The 24,078-nt window shown below is 40.8% G+C and overlaps 1 protein-coding gene across 9 annotated transcripts in view; it reads left to right on the top strand.

Moving 5' to 3' along the window:
* LOC138437342 (tubulin alpha-1C chain) overlaps positions 1 to 24,078 on the top strand; it is a 94,294-nt gene that overhangs the window by 7,295 nt on the left and 62,921 nt on the right. For 4 of the 9 annotated variants that reach the window (XM_069584472.1, XM_069584463.1, XM_069584473.1 and 1 more), the window contains exon 2: positions 1,716 to 1,821. The exons of 3 other annotated variants lie outside the window; for them this stretch is intronic. The gene's annotated coding sequence lies outside the window, so the exon portion shown is untranslated. Of the gene's footprint in view, positions 1 to 1,715; positions 1,822 to 20,848; positions 21,314 to 24,078 lie in introns of all 9 variants that reach the window. 2 more of the 9 variants (XM_069584474.1, XM_069584465.1) reach the window with 1 other exon arrangement.

Below are 24,078 nucleotides of genomic sequence, written 5' to 3'. Positions count from 1 at the left end.
CTGTCCATGGAATTCTCCAGGCAAGAATACTGCAGTAGGTTGCCATTCCCTTCTCCAGGGGATCTTCCCAACTTGAGGACTGAACACGGGTCTTCTGCATTGCAGGCAGATTCTTTACATTGTTCTCATTTCTATGTAATACCCCATTGTATGATTATACCATAATTTACTTCTATTATACCATAATTTACATCTATTTCCCAATGTCGATGGATATCTGCTTAGTTTCCAATTTTTTTGCTAATACAAATGGCATTGCTATTAGCATTCTCGTACACGTGTTTGGGTGAATATATTTACAAATTTCTGCTGCTGTATACCTAGGAATGGAATTGTAGGGTGATAATGTATGTTCACTTTAGTAGAAAAACGCTAATTTTTCCGGAGTGGTTGTGATTATGTACATTCCCACCAGCGGTATGGGAGAGTTATTCCTCATCCTCTTTCACTGTAGCCATTCAGTGAGAGTTTATCATGTATCTATCACATAATGGATTGGAAGCATTTCAGATGAAAGACAAGGAGACTAATTTGTAGCTCGTACCATAAAGAATCTGCCTGCAATGCAGGAGATCCCAGTTTGATTCCTTGGTTGGGAAGATCACCTGGAGAAGGGTATGGCAACCCACTCCTCTATTCTTGCCTGGAGAATCCCATGGACAGAGGAGCCTGGTGGCCTGCAGCCCATGGGGTCACAAAGAGTTGGACATGACTGAGCAACTAACACTTTCGCTTGGAATCATCCAGGCTTTAGGATGAAAGCCATGGGGATAGAAGGAACGATCTGCATTGCAAGAAAAGTGATACACGTGGGGGGTATTTTGGAGGTTGACTTACCAGATTTGGGAATAGACTTAATAAATTAAAGACAGTAAAGGACTTTGAGAGAAAGAAGTGTCAGAAAAGGAAACACTGATGCAGTGGCCAAGAAGGAGGAGAAAAAGCTGAAGACATTGATGTTACAGAGAGAAAGGAAGGACCACATCAGGATAGAGTGCTGAGTAGCATCAAATACTGGATTTGGCTACCAGGAAATGAGAATGTAGTAAGGGCTTGAAACAAAAGACAAAACGTGCTTTCTGGCCAGAGTTCAAGGTCCTGAGGATGGAAACTATGTTAAGTGCTGTGAGAGAGGTCAGTGCAGGAGCTTTCAGACACAAAGAAGTGTGTCACATTTCCCCACTTCATCCTGCTGTGGTGTGCCCTGTCTCTCACGCCAGGTCATCACTGCCTCTGCATCCTTTGTGAAATGAAAATACCTGTCACCTCATGCTGCCTCCCTCATGCAGGTTAAAAAGAATTTGTTTTTCTATTTCTTTATTATTTTTGGCTGTGCTGAATCTTCATTGTGGTGTGTGGAGTTCTCATTGCGGTGGTTTCCTTGTTGCAGAGCACGGGCTCTAGATGCTCAGGCTTCAGTAGCTGTGATACATTTGCTCAGTAGTTGTGGCACATGGGCTTAGTTGCCCTACGACACGTGGGATCTTCCCAGACCAAGGACAGAACCCATGTCCCTTGAATTGGCAGGCAGATTCTTAAACTACTGGACCATCAGGGAAGTCTCCCTCAGGCAAATTTGATTGTAAATGGATAAATTCAAACAAGTAAATTTCCCTTAAATTCTACAACAAAAGCATACCTCAAATTTTAATTGAAGCAAGGAGATGAACATGATTATGCTGACATGTTGAATTTACATTTATCTTTATTTTCAGGTTCAGCGCTGATCAATATATTGAGTGAATTGACTGTTACTAAGTATGGCCTTTAAGGAATATCTACTGCATCCCCCTTAGCCAGATCTTAACGTTAAAAGTTTTGGTAAGAATATGACCCCACATCTGAATTCAGAATTTTATTTAAAGCTTAACATTCACCTTTTCAACCTCTTGTCAACAAATGCACTATTACTAAATAATAGTTTTTTTCTGGATAACAATGGTAAGAATTATCTGTGGTGATTCTGGTAACTGAGTTTCATCTATTTTGGGGAGGACTTTTGTGTGTATAGCAGAGATAAATAAATATTGATGAATTTCTATTCCAGAAGTAAGACTTGTAACATAATAACATAATAAGTACATGTACTCCAAATATGAAAAATATATGCAATGCTTTGAGGTCACTCACTGATGTTCAGTTATTTACTGAACCACTCTTTTAAATATAATATTTATGTACTGAGATACAAATTTTAATTTGTAATTTTGCTGTGGTACATTGAAGAGGTGGTTTCCCCACATCTTGTCAGATGAAATCTCACATTTGGAAAAAGGGACAAAACTTGGAAGGGGCTCAAAGGCATCCTGAGAAGAGAAGGAGAAGGAAGTATAAAAGACAGTGGATAATCTCAGTTTTCCATGAAACACAATTTATAATTTAGTTGCATTTCATTAACCCCAATTACATATGCTCACAAGAATGCACATTGAACTGCCTCAGTCCTGCCCCTCCTTTCACTCAAAGCAGATGGAAATTAGGTGGCAGACTGGGAACGTTGCCATGGTGTACTGGCTTCAGGGATTTAATAGCAATCAAAAGAAGCTCCAGGTCCCTTCCCCCAGTCATCCAAGTGTACGTTTCTCTTCCTCTCAAGTCCTTGTCTTAATTAACTCCATGTAATGGATAAATCAGGATGAGATTGATTTACTAGTGAGAAACATTTTTTACTGCCTCCATAAGTGTTTATAGATGCATTGATATTGTTAGAAGTAAAATACTGATGAATTATCACTGGTTCATTTTTATGTAGAGCTAGCCACACACAGAGTAAGAATTTATTTTTTAAGTGTTAAAAAATAAGTATTATTTTTAAGTAATATTTTTTAAGTATTGTAGAATATGCCCCCAACTTTGAGATTTATTTTTCTTATTTGTTTTTATCCCCCTGGATACCATGCAGGCATCTCAAATTCAATATATCTAAAGGAAATTAATTATTTTTCTCCATTATCCTTCTCAGTATTCTATACTCTCAGTTGTTCCATATTCTCAATATCAGTTCATTGTCACCATCCTTCCAGTTGATCAAATTAGTTTAAAATAATAATAACCTCATATAATATCTACTGTGTCAGGCTCTGTCCTTAGCACTTTATGTATGTTATTAACTGATTTAAGTTAATCCCAACTAATCACTAAATTCTGTCAATTATATTTCAAAATTGTCTTAATATTTGCAGAATGAAGAAATTACTAATTAAAAACTTGACCAATTTTATTAGCCAGAGGGCCCAGTTGAAAGGGAGGATGTGGCAGAATATTTAGGACTTGGTCTTTGAATTTTCCTCTTAAGCGTTACATGTATAAATCCAAGAGCGAGAACAGTAGAAGCTAACCCTTTGTAGCATATGGAAACCATCCACTGCATCAGTGTTTCCTGATGTTCTGAAGTAACTAGGGTGCTAGTTCCTGAACTGAAGAATCTGATGCAGTAGGTCTAATTCAATAAATAATAACCTCTTGTAATTAATAATTTACCATTTGAAACTAAAGAGTTTTAATGCTTTGCAGTAGTGTGATTCAGTTATTTCTAAATTTTGATAGCTCCTGGATAAATTGACAGAGAATTACTCTTCAGACAATTGTAATCCTGAAAAACACAATCCTCAATGATGTCCAGCTGAAAAAGGTTTTGGGAAACATTTCCCCATCTTCCTTTAGATTTAAAAATCAATTATACATGTACAGAAGAGAGGAAAGGCTGCATTTTTATTCATCTGCTCAGCCTAAAAGATCATTTCTCCATTCTCCTTAACACTGATTATGCATGTGTTGAAGAGAAAGGATTAGAAAATGCTGCAGGTTTAGGGTTTTTTTAATCTGCTTATAAGAACAGCAATCTTTTATTCTTGTATATAGATTATAAGATGTAGAGATATACTCAAAATATCATGGCCTTAAATAAGACCCTCCTCATGGTAAGAGTATCTCTGAATTTTGTATATTTTAGTAAATGAGCCCAGGATTAATATTTTTAAATGATTTCAATATTTTTAGGTATGTAAGACAGACTTCACTCTCACCCTTCATGTTACTAAGCAACGTATTATACAGTTGCTAGGAGACAGGCTGGCAAGCTTTGGGGTAGTTCAGTTTTCCCTTATCACCTTGCAAACCACATGATTATACACTAGAGAGTTTTACAGCCTTAGAGAAAAGAAAGAAAAGTTAACGGCCCATGGGACGGATGGAAAAAGAGATCAGGATGAAGGAACAGAATAAAGAAAACAGCAAGGTATTTGAGAAGAGTATGTGAACTTGGCTGAGGAAGGCTATTATGCAATTTCCTTGAATGAGTCATGAAAAAACCTTAAATTGCTCATATTCTTTGTCCTTCTATCTTTTCTAAAAACAAATGAGACAGTAAACTTGGAGAAGATCTTTCAAATATTATTCCTGAATATTTTCAGAAGGGTGGATATCAATTGTAACTCTTACAGAAAAGACTGACAGTTACAAACACATTAAACAAGTCATACATTATTTAAAATTCCAAAGTCAGATATACAACAGTATTTCCTTCCATTTCTTCCTCAAAATAGTTTTTTAAAAAAAAAAAGGATGTTACTGAGAGGGAGATTATAGTATAAATGTTCTCAGACAAACTTAGAAACAAGATGGTCATTTAGGCTCCTGGGCAGTATATATTTCTGTACAGAATTAAACAGATCTAATGTAAAGAGGGGAAAGAAGAAGCTATTGTGCTCTACTTTGAGGACTCTGTTGTATCTGAAATAAGAAACCAGGCTCTAGGTTTCATTGTGCGCATGTGAAAGGTTGAGTCTTTGTGTCTCTGTGGTATTTACTGTTGCTGGCAACCAGGAAGCTCCCTAGCGATTGTTGCTAGGTCCTCAGTGCCTCTGTTTGCCTGAAACCTCAATCAATGCCAAAAAGACCAGAGATAGAAATCATTGCACAGATTCCAGTGCCTGTTGTCCCCAATGATCCTGCTGCAAACAGTCCATCTTGTGTTCAGTGAAAATCAGTATAAAATGGAGACCTCACACAAAGAATTCATCCTCAGCTTCCTCTTCATGACTGCTAGTGCTCTGCTCTCGGTGCAGAGCACTAAAGCACACTGGAGGATGGTTTAATTAAAACAAGTTTATATTCTGGTGTCACCAGCTTTGACTAAATATGCAATGAAGAGACTGAGACAAGGAATGCAGACAAGAATGATTTTGATAGATTTAGATGACTTCCTGCTCTGAGGTGGGATGGTCCCTTTAATGTTTGCTGACAGCATGACACTGTAGTGCCCACAGAAGCCGTGGTACAAATGATGGCACCATTCTAAATTGAAATCTGGAAGATTCTGACAAAGATCCATGCCAGCTATATTCAGTATCTTGTAAGAATATGTGTGTGTGTGTGTGTGTGTGTGTATCTGAATCACTTTGCTGTACACCTGAAACATTGTAAATCAACTATGCTTTAATTAAAACAAAAAAAAGATCCATGTCAGCATCATCCCCAGAATAACTGACATCTTCTCTTGAAATTAACCATCAGCTCTTAGATGAACCTCACAGTCAGTAATACATCCAACTTGCTCAAGGCATCCTATACAGATGCAGGCTTTAAATTTTCTTTTCCGTCCAACTCCTGCCCAGTTATAGACAGTTTTAGCTCTGAATTTACCTGGAAACAGTTATAAATCTGGGGTGAGATTTATTATGATGCTAAGACATAGTATCTACTTAAATAGTATAGTATCTACTACATCAGGCATCTAGCCTCCAAAAGTAGGACTGAGATTTATTTATTATTGTTATTAGTGCTAATTTTTGAGCACCTAATCAAAGCTAAGTACTTTATATGTATTATCTAACTTAATCCTTAAAGTAATTCTAGGAGGTAGGTACAGTTATATTCCCTTTTTTCCTCAATTGAGGAAATTGAAGTTTAGAAAAGTTAAATAATATGTTCAAGGTCTCTCACAGCTAATAAATAGCAAAATGATAATTCACACCGGGACCTATTCTGCTCCAGTGTTTGGCTCTGATTTGCTGTTCTATGTTTTCATTTAATAGCAAATGCTTTTTTTATGGGAATAGATTGTGGTGGTTCAGTTGATAAAGAATTTACCTGCAATGCGGTCAACCTGGGTTTGATCTCTGGGTTGGAAAGATCCTCTGGAGAAGGGCATGGCAACCCACTCCAGTATTCTGGCCTGGAGAATCCCATGGACAGAGGAGCCTGGTGGGCTGCAGTCCATGGGGTCACAAAGAGTTGGACATGACTGAGCAACTAAGCACAGCACAGCACATCATTGTGTCAGGGCGAAGGATGTAGGCTCTGGAATTCTTCTATCCCCTAGTAGGGGAGTTGAAACTCGAATGTCTGCTCCCTCTCTGATTGGCTTTGTCATAATGGCTCTTCCAGGACAGTCCTCCAGAACCCTGAACTTCTCCATCCTTGCGTTTCCCCAAATCTAGGTTATTCAATATATAATAACACCTAGTGGGATCTTTAGATGGATGGTTCAGATTGAGCTCTGCAGTCCTAGTCCAGTCAAGCTGGCAGTTCTTTTTCAGTGTGAGGCAGACTTGCCCCTACAGCCTTCCTGCATTCATCTGATCGCCTATTCTCATTTCCTTATCTAATAAGAACAGGAGATCATTTTTAGGGGCTGTTTGGTCTGAATTCTGATTTAGAAAAGAAAACTTTTCAAAAGAACAATCTGGAGAGCTGTAACATTTTACATTATTCAAAGAGTGGTTCAGTGTCTTGGAGTCGCATTGTCTCAAAATCTTCATTCCAGAATAAATCTTTCCTTTCTCTTTGCAGGACCAAGGAGTCCATTGATTTGATACTTCAAAACAAAGAAACATTTGACAGTTAAAAAATATTTTATCTAAAAAACCTTTCATTCTTCCATACACAAAAAGACATGAAACAGTTACATGCAGGTGGTGGTGTCTTCTTGTAAAGGCTCATGAGGACTGACGGTGTACACCTGTTCCCACAGTTCTGCATTTTTAGTAATTCACATTGGTAGCTTGAAATTGGTCATAAGGGAAGTACTTATACCATGGTAATTGGCTAGCACTACAAATCAGGGCTTTTTTTCCCACTCTGAGAGCTAGTTGTTAAACATTTACTAGAAAACCACTAAGAGAGAAGTTCTCAAAGAGCAGTGCATCAGCTGTTTAACTTCAGTGAAACCTAGCAATCCTTGTGTTACTGGCATTATGTTGCTGGACTTCCCCTATATTGTATAAATGAAGGAAGTCCTCAGCTCAGTGATGTGCACAGTACAGGTTTTAAATGAGGGCATACAGCTTGTGCCCTTCGATCACAATACTTGGCAGAGGAAATTCCATGGCAGTCCAATGGTTAGGACTCCCGCTTTCACCACCATGGCTGAGTTCAGTCCCTGACTGGGGAACTAAGATCCCACAAGCTGTGCAGTGTGGCCAAAAAAAGAAAAGGGCTTCCCTGGTGGTCCTGTGGTTAGAAATCCACCTGCCAATGCAAGGGACGCAGATTCAGTCTCTGCTCTGGGAAGATTCTGAGATGATTGCCCAAAGTCTTTATTGAAATCTATAAATGACAGGCCTAGTCTATAGATGATTGGCCTATGTGTGAGAAGCCTCTGACCTGACTTAAAATGGTACGTGTTAGAAACATAGAATTTTAAAATCTTGATTTCCATTACTAAATGATGTGAGAATATTTATAATAATGGCTGCTGCTGCTGCTGCTGCTGCTAAGTCGCTTCAGTCGTGTCTGACTCTGTGCGACCCCATAGACAGCAGCCCATCAGGCTCCCCTGTCCCTGGGACTCTCCCGGCAGGAACACTGGAGTGGGTTGCCATTTCCTTCTCCAATGCATGAAAGTGTAAAGTGAAAGTGAAGTCGTTCAGTCGTGTCTGATTCTTCGTGACCCCATGGACTACAGCCTACCAGGCTCCTCCGTCCATGGGATTTTCCAGGCAAGAGTACTGGAGTGGGGTGCCATCTCCTTCTCTGATAATAATGGCTAACATTTCTTAATTTATTACTCTGTGCCAGATTCTGTTCTAGATGCTTTTTGTGCTTTTTGTATTAACTCATTTATTCCTCTTTATAACTCTCACAGAGAGGTAGTATAAATATGCTTGCCCATTTTACAGATGACTGAACTGAGACACAAAATATTTGTAAGTTGCTGAAAGTCACCAAGTAAATATTAGAGCCAGAGTTCAAACCCAAGAAGCCTGAGTTCTAGTCCTTTATAGGCCTTCTGGTATGTTTTTCATGTTAGTTATAGATCAAGATTAACATTTAGGTTGAAAAGAACGTATAGAATACACTAGTTCAGTGTTTTCAACCTTTGACCATCAATCCATTGTAAAAAATACATTTTGCATTCATATTATATATCCAAAACAGAATAATATGCTTGCTATGCATAATATCATCTAGTATTTTCTACCTAAAATTGTAATCTACTTCACTTTTTGAATGCTGGTCGCGATTCACAAAATTGACGTCTTGACTTACTAACAAACAGTAAACCTACTCTTTGAAATTCACTGCACCAGAACTTTGTATATGTGGCTCCATGCCATGGCTCAGTTCGCTACTGGTATCTTATTTTAAAATGGAATTTACAGTACTCTCATTCCCTTTCCAGTTACCCTATGGTCTAGTATTAATAGCAAATAATCAAAGATGAACACATGATTTTAAAAGATCCAAGAGGTAATAAAATCTAAATGAGGCTGATGGCAGTGAAAGTGGAGAGGAAGAATCTGACATGAGAGATTTAGAGGCAGATTTTCAGGATTTGAAAACGGATAGGACTTGAGTGTCCCCTCCCCAGATAATACAACGTCCTAAGTGTGTCATAATGTCCTCAGTGTTCTGGCTGGGCAGAGAGATGAGGTAATAGCCTGACTCAGTGGCCCATCAAGTCTCCAGGCAAGTAGAGCTTAGGAAGTCACATTCTAAAGCTGGATTGCTAAATCCAAATGGGCAAAACAAGAGGGGAGGCAAGACGTGAGGGAAACAAGATGGAGACCCAGAAGAACCCCTACCAGCAGAAATTCTCATTATCTGAGATGACAACAGAAAAGTGAATCTTGAGGGAAAAGCAGGCAGATGATTCCTATCTGTGGTCTGAGTGCTCCCTGAGAGTTTAGGGAAAGGAGAGGGTGGCGGTAGGCACACTATGTGCTGGACACTATCTGGGACGTAAAGAGTAATGCATGGTTTCACTTCTTCAGGGGTTCAAAGTCCAGTGCAGCATCTTATAAAGGAGCATCATTAAGGAAAAGCTTTTACTTTTTCACCACCCTACAATGCCAGGAATGATGACTTTGTGTAGTGCCTTGTAGAGAGCTTTCACGTGTTACCTCATTGAATCCATTCAACAACCTTGTGAGATAGATATTCTTACTATACACATATATTCATTTTATACACATAGGAAGGCAGAAACTTAGGTCTTGAGCTTAAGTATATCTAAAGTTAAGTTTCATTTTCTTTCCATTAATTCAGAACTGTTTATCAACAATAAATTATAATCATTAAATGAAACTTACCTGATAAACTTTCTTACCATAGAATATGTGTTGGGAAGAGAGCATGGTTGCTGGAAGATTCTATGATTAAAAAGAAATGTCTGGGATTTCCCTGGTGGTCCAGTGGCTGAGACTCTGCTCTCCCAATGCAGGGGGCCCAGGTTTGATCTGTGGTAGGGGAACTTGATCCCACATGCTGCAACTAAAGATCCCACATTCTGCAGCTAAGGCCCAGTGCAGCCAAATAAATAAATATTAAAAAAAAATCTAATACTACATCACACACATTAGGATGGCTATAATAAAAAACAGATAATAATCAGTGTTATTGAGGGTGTGGAGAAATTGGAACCTCACACATTGCCTGTGGGATTGTAAAATGATGCAGCCACGTAGGAAAACAATTTTTCAGTTTCTCAAGATACTAAACACAGAGTTAGTATATGACTCAGCAGTTCTAATCCTAGCTATATATCCAAGAGAAGAGAAAACATATGGCCACACAAAAGCTAGTTTGTGAATGTTCATAGCAGCTTTATTTATAATAGTCAAAAAGTGGGAACAATCCAAATGTTAATCCACTGATGAATGAATAAAGTTTGGTATATCCTCACAGTGGAATATTATTCAACAGTGAAAAGGAATGAAGTACTTATACATACTACAGCATAGATGAACTTTGAAAACATTATGCTAAGCGAAAGAAACAAGACATAAAGAGCCACATTTTGTGTGATTTCATTTATATAAAATGTCCAGGATGGACAAATCCATCCATACCTAAAGCAGATTGATAGTTACCTGGAGCTGGTAGGGAGAAGGGGGTATAGGAACGGTTCGGGGAATGGAGAGTGACTTTTAATGAATACAGAATTTCTTTGTGGGGTGATAAAAATAATCTAAAGTTGATTTGGCAATGGTTGTACAACTCTGTGAATATACTTAAAATTGTTAAATTGTGCACTCTAAGTGGGTGAATTGTATGGGTTAGATATAATTGAATGGGTTAATTATGTCTAAAGCTTTAAAAAAATTATAACCATAAAAAATTATTTCCTGGTTCTGTTTACTGAATAGGTCTAAAAATAATTATATACCAGTAGCAAAGAGCTCCCTTAGCACCAAGATTGTTAAGTTTGAGAAACTATTCCCAAAACGTTTAGGAGGTCAGAGAATCCTAGAATAGAATGTGATGAAAGAATTTAGCTGTATGACAAACATATGAACCAACCTGTCTGAAAAGGATGGGGAGAAAAGGTGCTGACCTCAGTAACTTTGGAAATGGGTGGAGTCTGTATAACTAAAAGTGAAAGGAATTATACATAATAAGTACTGTACTCTAGTCAATAAAGATGCTTCCCTCAAGGGTACAGATAAACAATTCTGAAACCAATATACATCCATACTGGAACTGAACAATCAAGTAAATGGATGGAGGATGGTGAGAGTAAGATTTCTTTCTTAGTGTTGGAGTTGGAAGTTACAGAAAAGCAAGAAGAAGCAGCTAAATGATCCATGTGATAATGGATTAGAGTTGGGGACATCAGTGTGAACCCATTTTTACCTTGATACAGATATAATGGTTATATATAGAAATATTAATAAATATGTCCATGTGTATATATAAAGGTTAGTATACATACATGTATTTTCTTTCTCTGTTAGCTGAGAGTGCCTAGAAGCAATGACACACCCCAATAGCAGCAAGCACCCCTATCTTGTATTTCTAATATTCTCCGGGAGAAGGCAATGGCACCCCACTCCAGTACTCTTGCCTGGGAAATCCCATGGGCGGAGGAGCCTGGGTAGGCTGCAGTCCATGGGATCGCGAAGAGTTGGACATGACTGAGCAACTTCACTTTCACTTTTCACTTTCATGCATTGGAGAAGGAAGTGGCAACCCACTTCAGTGTTCTTGCCTGGAGAATCCCAGGGACGAGGGAGCCTGGTGGGCTGCCGTCTATGGGGTTGCACAGAGTTGGTTAGCAGCAGCAGCAATAACGTTCTCCGGTAAAAGGAACCAGAGCTCTTTGGAGAAATGGCTGATTCTAACACTAGGGCAAGAAATATACAAGGTGATCCTAAGCATCTTATAGTGCCAGAAAGTAGTGTAGTGTTCAAGAAACCTGCAATGGTAGAATTATATCAAAGGGACACAGGTGCCAACTGAAAGAGCTCAATGCCCCCAAACTGGAGCAACTTGAGACAAATAAATAAAGCTATATTGGATTAAAACTCAAGATATAAAATCAATATCTATGCGTACATAGTGTTATAAATAAATAATTGAATGAATGAATGGAGGAGTGTAAACAAAGTTGTCATGCAGAAGAATTCCAAATAATTTATACAGACACTCCCTCTTTAAGGAGAAGGAACATACCTTACTCCATAAGTGTGGGTTGTGCATAATTACTTCCAAAGAGCACAGAATGAAGAGGGAGGAGAGGAGTAACTTTACAGTGGGAAAAACCTGACAAGTATTACCTCAGCCTGGTGATCAAGGTTAACGTCATTGGTGATAAATCATGTTGGTAGCATGAGCCTCTGATAGGATGTGGTGAGAACTGTATTTTACCTCTGTGATCTTCCTCCCCAAGCCGCACAGTCCCAGCGCAATTATGAGAAAAACATCAGACAAATCCCAGTTGTTGGACAGTCTATAAAATGTCTGACCAGAATTCCTCAGAACTGTTAAGGTCATCACAAAGAAAGTCTGAGAAGCTGACTGAGTAAAAAAAACCAGCCAAGAAAAGCCTGAGGAGACTTGTTGACTAAATGTAATGTGGTATTATCGTTGGGATCCTGGAACAAGAAAAAGATTACATAAAAGCTAAGGAAGCCTGAGTAAAGTATGGGCTTCAGTTAATAAAAAAGCAGCAGGGCTTCCCTGGTGGCTCAGTGGTAATGGGCTCGATCCCTGATATGGGGAGATCCCACACGCCTTGGAGTGTGTAGGACCGTGCAGTGCAACTGTTGAGCCTGTGCTGTGGAACCCAGGAGCTGCAGCTACTGAAGTGCACGTCTGTGACCTGCGCTCCGCAACAGGAGAAGCCACCACCACGAGGAGCCTGCGCACTGCAGCTAGCGAGTGGCCCCCACCCACAGCGACCAGAGAAAAGCCACCCGGCATGAAGACCCAGCACAGCGATAAACAAAGAACAGCTATAAATAAATAATAGGCAAAATTATTTTTAAAAAATGCAGCAGTATTGGTTCATTAATTGTGACAAATATACCACTCTGATAATGCTAATAATGAGGGAAACTGTATGGTGTATATGAGATTTTTCTTTGTATTATCCCCACAATTTTTCTTTAGAACTATTCCACAACAAAAAGTTTGTTTAAAAAAACCAATTTCCCACTAAAAAGAAGCAGAGCTTTTTGGAGAAATGGCTAATTCCTGGTCTGAGGAATACAATGTACAGTAAAAGCCTGAAACATCTTGTTATTCTAGGAGGCAAGTATGTTCTCAAAAAAATCAGTTGGATAATGGGAGCTGGCACAAAAAGACTTGGTAAAAAAAACTGGACACCATAAGCATTCACAAGAACATTTACAGCAATTGATGGAAATGCACTTATCATATTTTTCAAATCATGATCTCATAAGAGATTTTACAGACAGAAAGCGAAAAACATTCTTATGTATTCTGAAAATTGGCAATATAAAGGGAAAGAATTAAGCTTTATCCTGTCTTTTCCATATGGACTGTTTCAGGCAACCAAATGGCACTTCTTCACTCTTTGTTACCTATGGTCCTTGAACCTGGATCTAGCAAGCTTTGCTAAATCACTTCAGTCGTGTCCGACTTTGTGTGACCCCATAGATGGTAGCCCACCAGGCTCCCCCGTCCCTGGGATTCTCCAGGCAAGAACACTGGAGTGGGTTGCCACTTCCTTCTCCAATGCATGAAAGTGAAAAGTGAAAGTGAAGTTGCTCAGTCGTGTCCGACTCTTCGCGACCCCATGGACTGCAGCCTACCAGGCTCCTCCGCCCATGGGATTTCCCAGGCTAGAGTACTGGAGTGGGGTGCCATTGCCTTCTCCGAAGCAAGCTTTAGAGCTAACTTAAAATTACAGGAAATGTGGAGGATAGAGGAACAAGTTAAGTGAACCATTAAGAGGCAAATAAATAAGAATGGCTCACACTCTTTTAATTATTCAACAAGACAATTCCATAGGGAAAAGGAAGGACTTTAGATTCAAAGAAATGTGACGTAACCAAAATAACATGTTCCCCTTATATAGATCCTAATTAAAACAAGCTTGTTAGAAAAATGAATTTTTAAAGATAATTAGGAAAATCTAAATATGGACCAAGGAATTGTTATTGGTTTATTTGGTATGAAAATGGCATTGAGGTTATGTAAGAAAATTTTCATATGTGTTAGAAATGGATATTGAAGTTGCAAGGATGAAATGATATGACGTCTACTTCAAAGTAATGAATCAAAAAAGAGAAAGGGATAGATGAAGCAAGTGTTGCAAAATCTTGATAATCGAAGTATCTAAATAATGGGTTGTTTTTGTTGTTTAGTTGTTAAGCTGTCTCCAACTCTTTAGGCTCCTCTGTCTATGAGGTTTTCTGGGCAAGAATACTGGAGTAGGTTGCTATTTCCTTCTCTAGGGAATCTTCCCAACCCAGAGATCAAACCTACCTCTCTTGAACTGGCAGGCAAGTTCTTTTATCACTGAGCCACCAGGGAAGCCCAATGGATATATAGCTGTTAATTATACTCTTCCCTCTATTTGGAATATGTTTGAAAATAATCATTAACTTTTTTGAAGAGCAAGTTGCAGAAGACATACATCATACTCTGTTTTTGTAGCCAGTGTGGTGGGCTCTATGATACACTGCCCAGATCTCCCTTTACTGAGGATTTGTTACCCTGGCTGATGCCCTCAGCTGTCAGCCCCTTCAGAGATTGCCTCAGCTGTAGAGACCTGCCTTGACAAGGGTCATACCACTTTTTGAGGTGGCAAGTTCCAGTGATTGACTGATGTGGCAGTATAAAGCCCTGGCCCTTTCAGCCCAACTTAGTACAACTCTGAAGGATCATTCTTGCTCCAGAGAACCCTGTGGGATTGGCTAAGGCAGTTGTGGGGTCTGCATGATGACATGACATCCCTCTACTGATCCTGTCTGCTGCCTTTCTCCAGATGTTGAGCCCAAGGACAAGTCTCAATAAACACTGTGCATTAACTATTTACAAAACTCAAGACATGGAAGCAACCTCAGTGTCCATAGACAGAGGAATGGATACAAAAGATGTAGTATGTGTATATATGATGGAATACCACACAGCCATAAAAAAGTGCAATGATGCCATCTGCAGCAACAAGGATGGACCTGGAGACTGTCATACCAAGTGAAGTAAATCAGAAAGAGAAAGGCAAATACCGTATGATATCACTTATGTGATATCGAGGGGAACCTCAAATATGGCACAAATGAACATATTTATGAAACAGAAACATATTCAGACATTGAAAACAGACTTACGGTTGCCAAAGGGAGAGAAGGAGTGGGAGAGGGATGGATTGGGAGTTTGGGATTAGCAGGTGCAAACTATTATATTAATATATAGAATAGATAACAGGTCCTACTATACATAATACAGGGAACTGTATTCAATATCCAGTAATAAAGCATAATGGAAAAGAATATGTGTGATAACTGAATCACTTTGCTGGACAGTAAGAACTGACACAACATTGTAAATCAACTATACATCAATAGAATAAATTTAAAAACAAAAAACAGGGCTTCCCAGGTGGCTCAGTAGTAAAGAATCCTCCTGCCAATACAGAAGACTCCAGTTCAAGCCCTGGTCTGGGGCAATCCCACATACTGTTGAGTAACTAAGCCCGTGTGCCACAACTACTGAGCCTGTGCCCTAGGGCCCATGTTCCACAGCACGAGAGTAGCCCCTGCTCACCAAAACTAGAGAAAAACCCTCACAGCAATGAAGACCCAGCACAGATAAAATAAATAAATAAAATTATTTTAAAATAAATAAAAATAAGAAAAAGCACTGTGCATGATAAATTCCATCTCAGAGTCTGCTTCCCTGGGAATCCTATTTGTGGCAGTCTGATGTCACAAATTTGGAAAACTCAGCAGTGGCCACAGGACTGGAAAAGGTCAGTTTTCATTCCAATCCCAACGAAAGGCAATGCCAAAGAATGCTCAAACTACTGCACAATTGCACTCATCTCACACACTAGTAAAGTAATGCTCAAAATTCTCTAAGCCAGGCTTCAGCAATATGTGAACTGTGAACTTCCAGATGTTCAAGCTGGTTTTAGAAAAGGCAGAGGAACCAGAGATCAAATTGCCAACATCCGCTGGATCATGGGAAAAGCAAGAGAGTTCCAGAAAAACATCTATTTCTGCTTTATTGACTATGCCAAAGCCTTTCACTGTGTGGCTCACAATAAACGGTGGAAAATTCCTCAAGAGATGGGAATACCAGACCACCTGACCTGCCTCTTGAGAAATCTGTATGCAGGCCAGGAAGCAACAGTTAGAACTGGACATGGAACAGCAGACTGGTTCCAGATAGGAAAAGGAGTATGTCAAGGCTGTGTATTGTCACTCTGCTTATTTAACTTCTATGCAGAGTACATCATGAGAAACACTGGGCTGGAAGAAGAACAAGGTAGAATCAAGATTGCCGGAAAAAATATCAATAACCTCAGATATGCAGATGACACCACCCTTATGGCAGAAAGTGAAGAAGAACTCAAAAGCCTCTTGATGAAAGTGAAAGAGGAGAGTGAAAAAGTTGACTTCAAGCTCAACATTCAGAAAACGAAGATCGTGGCATCTGGTCCCATCAGTTCATGGGAAATAGATAGGGAAACACTGGAAACAGTGTCAGACTTTATTTTTTGGGGCTCCAAAATCACTGCAGATGGTGATTGCAGCCATGAAATTAAAAGACGCTTACTCCTTGGAAGGAAAGTTAGGACCAACCTAGATAGCATATTCAAAAGTGGAGACATTACTTTGCCAACAAAGGTCCATCTAGTCAAGGCTATGGTTTCTCCAGTAGTCATGTGTGGATGTGAGAGTTGGACTGTGAAGAAAGCTGAGCACCGAAGAATTGATGCTTTTGAAGTGTGGTGTTGGAGAAGACTCTTGAGAGTCCCTTGGACTGCAAGGAGATCCAACCGGTCCATTGTAAAGGAGATCAGTCCTGGGTGTTCATTGAAAGGACTGATGCTGAAGCTGAAACTCCAATACTTTGGCCCCCTTATGTGAAGAGTTGACTCATTGGAAAAGACTCTGATGCTGGGAGGGATTGGGGGCAGGAGGAGAAGGGGACGACAGAGAATGAGATGGCTAGATAGCATCACCGACTCGATGGACATTAGTTTGAGTGAACTCCGGGAGTTGGTGATGGACAAGGAGGCCTGGCATGCTGCAATTTATGAGGTCACAAAGAATCAGACACAACTGAGCGATTGAACTGAACTGAACTGAACTGATGGGCTGGATTGTATCCCACTCTAAAATTCATATGTTGAGGTCCTTACCTCCAGTAGCTCAGAAGGTGATCTTTCTTAGAGATAAGGTCTCTAAGCAGGGTTAAAGCAAGGTCATTAGGGTGGGCCCTCATCCCCTGGGATTCTTATGAAAAGGAGAAACTTGGACATATCTGATTTGTGGGAACACGTACAAAGTTCTGTTGCAGAGTTTGGCATTACAAGAGAAGGAAGTATGGGGACTTCCCTGGAGGTCCAGCAGTTAAGATTCCATGCTTTCACTGTTGGGGGCGCAGATTCAATCCCTGGCTGGGAAGTTGGGGAACTAAGATCCCGCATGTCTCACAGCACAGCCAAAAAAGCAGAGGACAATAACAGCAAGAGAAGGAAGTATGGGCAAACACAGAAATCTGTTTCCTTTTATAAGGACTGAAGTGCACATAGGAGACTTTCTTTGGTAACATTCACTTCTGGTCCTGGGCATCTTTAATGGCCAGTGGAACACAACATGGTGGGAGGGAACTCTGCTTCCATTCACAATGCTTCAGCAAACAGGTTGTTCATATGAACTCAATGATGAATCACCTGAAATGACTTATTTATGTAATTTTGAGAAGAGATTCTGAAGATTTCTTTAATTCCAAAATGTTCACTTGCAGTGGAAAACAACGTGATTGACCTCATTCTCCATCTTGCCAGAAAATAGGATTAGTGTTTACCTCAGAACAGTACTATGAGGCTTAATGTTTCAGAGAAGGTTTTTGATGAGTGGTATTTAAGAAATTCAACCTGTTTGAGCTGCAACTGAGGTTAACTGTTTTCTTATTTAGCTAAACAGGAATTCTATTTTGTTCTTCCTTTAGTACTGGTCTGAGTGCCTGGTACTCCCTCAGAGGCCAATAGTCCTGGCTCTCTCACCTTCTGAAGGTGATAATGAGGCTTCCTGAAGTCATAGCCAGGCAGGTCACTGCCCCTCTGCCCCTTGCGTGGTTGCCACTGGAGGGTATGCCTTTCCTGCTCTGGGGTCCTGAGCCCTTTTTCCACAGGAACACTTTCCATACCCAGGAGGGTCACTTAGGGCTGAGCAGCTTCAAAAAGGCAATTAAGTGGGAAAGCAGTCCAGTCTTAAAAACTTGGCAGCTAGCGGACTGCAGCTCAGATCACACATCTAAACATTGGGAGTAGGGAACAATGAAAAGGAACAATTGCTTAGCGGACATTGAAAACCTATTTTCCTAAGGCTACAATCGTGTCTCTTTCTTTTAACTCCAAGATAAAGGACACGGTTGAAGCTCTTCTCAGAAAGCAGGTGGGACTGAGGAGATTTATTTGTGACTTACTGGAATCACAAACAGAAGCTTTTATTGTTGATAGCTAGGCTGGGTGGCTGCCAGGAGACACATCACAGAGAAGCTGGGCTGCCAAGTCCTGACACACAAAGAGAGCTGACCTAGTCTTTTTTTATGCTGACTGCCTACTCAGAAATTATATCAGAGAACGGTATTGAAAGACCCAGTGATTTAAGACAATTATGGAGACTTTAGAGCAATCCTAATTCTAAGGGACCATTTAAAGGGAAGTGGTGAAGCGATATAATCATTAGCTTTATGCAGAACCCCTGTTCAGTTTCTGTAGAGAAACTGCCCTGAGACAGCTCTACAAGGCCAGACATTCAGTACCATCATCTTCCTCCTCCTTGGAAACTACAGATTTAAGTTCAAACTTTCAGCAAATGCCTCCTAGAAACCTCCAGGGGAAAACATTTTAACCAGTAATTACAGGCTAGGGAATATTTTTCAGATTCTGAAATGTAAGTCAGAGGGAGAAAGGGACAGTGTGTGCATGCTGAGAGGTTTGGGAAAGAAGAAAGAGAGCAGGGGAGGGGAAAGAGAGATCAAGTTTTTAGGTGAAGAGTAAAAGCAGAGACATTACTTTGTCAACAAAGATCCGTCTAGTCAAGGCTATGGTTTTTCCAGTGGTCATGTATGGATGTGAGAGTTGGACTATAAAGAAAGCTGAGCGTCAAAGAATTGATGCTTTTGAACTGTGGTGTTAGAGACGACTCTTGAGAGTCACTTGGACTGCAAGGAGATCCAACCAGTCCACTCTAAAGGAAATCAGTCCTGGGTGTTCATTGGAAGGACTGATGTTGAAGCTGAAACTCTTGTTATTTTGGCCACCTGATGCGAAGAGCTGACTCATTTGAAAAGACCCTGATGTTGCGAAAGATTGAAGGCAAGTGGAGAAGGGGACGACAGAAGATGAGATGGTTGGATAGCATCACCGACTCAATGGACATGAGTTTGGGTAAACTCCAGGTGTTGGTGATGGACAGGGAGGCCTGGTGTGCTGCGGTTCATGGGGTCACAAAGAGTCGGACATGACTGAGCGACTGAACTGAACTGAACCTACAATATGGGCTTCCCTGGTGGCTCAGCAGTAAAGAATCTGCTTGCCAATGCAGGAGATGTGGGTTTGATCCCTGGGTCAGGAAGATCCCCTGGAGGGGAAATCTTGTCTGGGAAATCCCACGGACAGAGGAGTCTGGCCGGCTGTAGTCCACGGGGTCGCAAAAGAGTTGGACAGGACTTAGTGACTAAACAACGGCAAATCTACAATGTGGAGTAAGACATAGGTCTTCTTAGACACAAAGAATCCTAAGATGGCGGGGCTAGAAAGAGCTCTAGAGATGATTTTCCTGTCCCTAACTGGTCATTTTACTAATGAGGAAAAGTGGAGTGACCTGTCCAAATAGGAAGTGCCAAGTGGTGGCACAACAGGGCTGGAAGGCAGCTGCTCACTCTTGTCACAAAACCCTAACTTCCCATCCATCTGTGTTTGATTCCCACCTTGCCTGACAGCTCTGGCCCCTCATCCATCAGCGGTTTTAGACAAAGGGCACAGTTAGCAGGTGGAATTCTGACTCAGTACAATTACCTTCCAGCCTGTCTTATATCATCTCATCCTAAAATAAGTAAATGAATTGTCTTTCCACCAGCTCTTATTTTCTTAATATTTCATTTGGAAGATATGACACTTAAGTATAAAAGAAGAGAAATAGCCCTAAAGGATATTTTCACAAAGCAATTCACATTCTATGATCTTTTATTATGGTATGGATCCACACATGTCTCACACTTGTAGTATCATCTGCTGCAGGCTCATGTCCCCTCCCCCACCTGCAAAAAGTTTGTTCTTTGTAGTAACCTGAGTCCCAAGGATTTTACCAGGATGCAGTCCAGGGACCGCAAAGAACTTAAGGTATTGGCTCTTCCAGATAAACTGATTGAAACCATTTAATTTGTAGAACACTGGGGGAGGGGCATGCATGGTAATGGGTATAATATAAAACATAATAATAGTGTTTGTCTAGAGCTCAGCCTTGGGTCTTTAATTACCTTCTTCTTACCTTTATTATCATCTTGTACTCTACTAGACATACTGTCTCCTCAACTACCAACAGGCCAATACAGTAATGTATGTTTATTTCTTTGAGGTACACACAGTCAAAAACAAGAATGACACAAATGGGGACTATTTAGTTTGGATTCTAGATGGCTGGTACCTAGCACCCAGAATCCTCCAGGCATTTGAGTTTTAGCTTGTCATCCAATGCTTATTCCCTATTTCCTTATAGAGGAAGAGAGGTAATCCTCTTGCTTTCCTCACCTGGTCTCCAGGACCTAGGTGAGGGCATATATGGGGAAATGATGAGATAGTCTTCAAAACTGGAGAAGTGAAACTGTCCACATAAAATGTTTTAAAATGTTTTAAAATGTTTATTAATGTCTGTATAAATACACCCTTTTGCCTCAACACAAGAATTTCTGATTCTTTTAGGAATCTAAAAGAAATGTATGGGACTTCACTGGCGGTCCAGTGGTTAAGACACCGTGCTTCCGCTGCAGGGGGTCCAACTTTGATCCCCAACCAGGGAACTGAGATTTCACATGTCACATGGCCGAAAAATAAAAGAAAATACAAAGAAGAAATTTACATATGAACAACTAAGTCAGCAAAAATTAATTTTTAGGCATCTACCTAAAGAATCTGCCTGCCAATGAAGATCCCCTGGAGAAGGAAATGCAGCCCACTCCAGTATTCTTGCCTGGGAAACCCCTTGGACAGAGGGGCCTGGTGGGCTACCATCCATGGGGTCGCAAAGACTTGGACATGACTGAGCACACACTCAGTGACGCAGTGACTCAATGTTCAGTGATACGCCTAGTAGCATGGAGGTTAATAGTAACAGATAATGTTTACTGAGTTCTTACAGCGTGCCAAGCATTAGCTGAGCATTAGCATGTGAGTGGCCTCATTTACCCTTATAGCCACACCTATGAGATAGGTCCCGTTACCATGTCCATCTTAAACATTAGGTACTAAGGCACAGAGAAGGTAGTCATTTGCCCACTGTCATACAGCTGGCAAGTGGAACAGCCAGGATTTGAGCATAGTTTGATTCCAGAATTTATGATCTTAAGGAACTATACGGCTTCCCTGGTGGCTCAGAGGTTAAAACGTCTGCCTGCAATGTGGGAGGCCTGGGTTCGATCCCTGGGTCGGGAAGATCCCCTGGAGAAGGAAATGGCAACCCACTCCAGTATTCTTGCCTGGAGAATCCCATGGACAGAGGAGCCTGGTGGGCTACAGTCCACGGGGTCGCAAAGAGTCGGACACGACTGAGCGACTTCACTTCACTTAAGGAACTATATATCATGATTCCCACCTTCAGTAAATTTATAGTCTAGTTGGGTGAAACATGTCTAACACACATTAAAATGACTGTAAATTATGTTAGATGCACATATATAATCAAGTGCTAAATTAGATGCTATCAACTGTGAATGCTTCAGAAGTTCAGGAGGCACAGGGAGCCATGGATCAGGCAGGCAGGGTTTGTTGAAGCTGAGCCTTGAACTGTCTCTGAAATGTGCGCAGAGAAAAGACCACCTTAGGCAAGAAGGAGGCAAAAGAGCTGGAAGCAAGAGTGAGCAAGACCTGTGCAGGAAGAGGAAGCACTCAGCCTGACTACAGCTGTGTGGGGCTGAAGGGAGGGGCTGGACTGGCTATGAAATCCTTTAAAGCAGAGCAGAGTTTAGGCTTGTGCAGCAGCAGGGAGGGAGTCATTAAAGGCCCTGGATCAATAAAACAATATGGGGACATCCCATTAGAAAAGGAAAGTTTAAGGAAGATGTGCTTGGCAGGGTATAGAAGATCCCTCTTATTAAAATCCACCAATTGAAGATTGACATAAAGCTGAGAAAAACATTTTTGAAATTACTCTAAACTGTTACCAATTCTTATTCTCAAGTTCACTGTTTATTCTGTATAATCTTTATGATTTATTTTTATCCTTATTTCACATGAGCAAGTCCTATCAATTCGATCTTTACAGTACTTTTCAAAGTTGTCCATTTCTCTATGCTTCCTTGCCATTGCTTTAGTTTGGCTACCATCTTAAGGGAGAAGGGCGGCGTCAGAGAAGCCTTCCTGGAAGAGATGACATTTTTCCAGAGTTCTGCATATTTAGTAAGAATTAGCCAGGTATGAAGGAAAGAAAAGCAAGAGAGTTCCAGAAAAACATCTATTTCTGCTTTATTGACTATGCCAAAGCCTTTGACTGTGTGGATCACAATAAACTGTGGAAAATTCCTCAAGAGATGGGAATACCAGACCACCTGACCTGCCTCTTGAGAAACCTATATGCAGGTCAGGAAGCAGCAGTTAGAATTGGACATGGAACAGCAGACTGGTTCCAAATAGGAAAAGGAAAGCACGCCAAGGCTGTGTATTGTCACCCTGCTTATTTAACTTCTATGCAGAGTACATCATGAGAAACGCTGGGCTAGAAGAAGCACAGGCTGGAATCAAGATTGCTGGGAGAAATATCAATAACCTCAGATATGCAGATGATACCACCCTTATGGCAGAAAGTGAAGAAGAACTAAACAGCCTCTTGATGAAAATGAAAGAGGAGAGTGAAAAAGTTGGCTTAAAGCTCAACATTCAGAAAACGAAGATCATGGCATCTGGTCCCATCACTTCATGGGAAATAGATGGGGAAACACTGGAAACAGTGTCAGACTTTATTTTTTTGGGCTCCAAAATCACTGCAGATGGTGATTGCAGCCATGAAATTAAAAGACGCTTACTCCTTGGAGGGAAAGTTATGACCAACTAGATAGCATATTAAAAAGCAGACATTACTTTGCCAACAAAGGTCTGTCTAGTCAAGGCTATGGTTTTTCCAGTGGTCATGTATGGATGTGAGACTTGGACTGTGAAGAAAGCTGAGCGCTAGAAAATTGGTGCTTTTGAACTGTGGTGTTGGAGAAGACTCTTGAGAGTCCCTTGGACTGCAAGGAGATCCAACCAGTCCATCCTCATCATAAAGGAGAGTAGTCTCCTGGATGTTCATTGGAAGGACTGATGCTGAGGTTGAAACTCCAATAGTTTGGCCACCTCATGCAAAGAGTTGACTCATTGGAAAAGACCCTGATGCTGGGAGGGATTGGGGGCAGGAGGGGAAGTGGATGACAGAGGATGAGATGGCTGGATGGCATCACTGACTCAATGGACGTGAGTTTGAGTGAACTCTGGGAGTTGGTGATGGACAGGGAGGCCTGGTGTGCTGGTCGCAAAGAGTCGGACACGACTGAGCAACTGAACTGAACTGAACTGAAGGAAGGAGGTAGGAATGGGGATGGGATTGAGAAGATGGAGGGGGAGAAGGGAATAGTAATGGGCAGAAGAAAGCAAAAAACAAAGTAACAGACACAGAATTTAGTGCTAGACCTAAGGTGATGCAATAAGAAAAATTAAAGGTGGTGTTAACTTGGTGACAGGGATCACTAGTGGGTCGTGAGGGCCCAAAGATTTCAGGCTGGAAGGCTGATGACCTTGTTATGTGGTATCTAAACATTTGATCAAGATGTCACTTCTTAGGACTTCCGTGGTAGTCCAATGGTTAAGAGTCCACCTGCCCACGCAGGGGACACAGGTTTGTTCTCTGGTCCGTGAGGCAACTAAGCCCACATGCCACAACTACTAAAGCCTGTGTGACCCAG

This window comes from Ovis canadensis, chromosome 3 (assembly GCF_042477335.2).
Source record: "Ovis canadensis isolate MfBH-ARS-UI-01 breed Bighorn chromosome 3, ARS-UI_OviCan_v2, whole genome shotgun sequence".
NCBI lineage: Eukaryota > Metazoa > Chordata > Mammalia > Artiodactyla > Bovidae > Ovis > Ovis canadensis.
Note: the sequence above shows the minus strand (reverse complement) of the source record. Positions and strands in the feature narration are given on the sequence as shown.